Here is an 854-nt window from a genome sequence, read left to right on the forward strand (position 1 = left end):
CATTACACCATAGAACCATGAGTAGTAGAACTGAATACAAAAAACTATTCTATATTTTATGTTAGAAAAACTATCCCAATTTTTTTGAAAAACCTGCCCTATACAAAACTTTTTAGGTCGCAAAGATATTCAGAGTATGTTAGCCCCAAGTTTCTAAATGCATTTCTCTCTAACCTTGCTTCAAAGATTTTATAGGTTCTACTGAGATTTGAACTCAGATCACTGGATTCAGAGTCCAGAGTGCTAACCATTACACCATAGAACCATGAGTAGTAGAGCTGAATACAAAAAGCAATTCTATATTTTATGTTAGAAAAACTATCCCAATTTTTTGAAAAACCTGCCCTATACAAAACCTTTTTAGATTGCAAAAATACTCAGATTCTGTTTACCCCAAGTTTCTAAATGCATTTCTCTCTTTCCTTGCTTCAAAGATTTTATAGGTTCTACAGAGATTTGAACTCAGATCACTGGATTCAGAGTCCAGAGTGCTAACCATTACACCATAGAACCATGAGTAGTAGAGCTGAAGACTAAAAACAATTCTATATTTTATGTTAGACAAACCATCCCAATTTGAAAAAAAAATGTGGCCTAGAAAAACCTTTTTAGATTGCAATAATACTCAGATTATGACTCCAAGTTTCTAAATGCATTTCTCTCTTACCTTAATTCAAAGATTTTATAGGTTCTACTGAGATTTGAACTCAGATCACTGGATTCAGAGTCCAGAGTGCTAACCATTACACCATAGAACCATGAGCAGTACGGCAGAATAAAAAAAATATTCTAAATTAAATGTCAGACAAGCTATCCCAATTTGAAAAAAAAAAAACCTGGCCAAGACAATCCAT

General features: G+C 33.1%; 1 non-coding gene across 1 annotated transcript; it reads right to left on the bottom strand.

Moving 5' to 3' along the window:
• Positions 1-193: 193 nt before the first annotated feature.
• Positions 194-265, bottom strand: trnaq-cug. Its single transcript has one exon. It is a non-coding gene; the product is annotated as a tRNA-Gln (tRNA).
• Positions 266-854: the final 589 nt, after the last annotated feature.

This window comes from Oryzias melastigma, unplaced genomic scaffold, assembly GCF_002922805.2.
Source record: "Oryzias melastigma strain HK-1 unplaced genomic scaffold, ASM292280v2 sc00482, whole genome shotgun sequence".
NCBI classification, from domain to species: domain Eukaryota; kingdom Metazoa; phylum Chordata; class Actinopteri; order Beloniformes; family Adrianichthyidae; genus Oryzias; species Oryzias melastigma.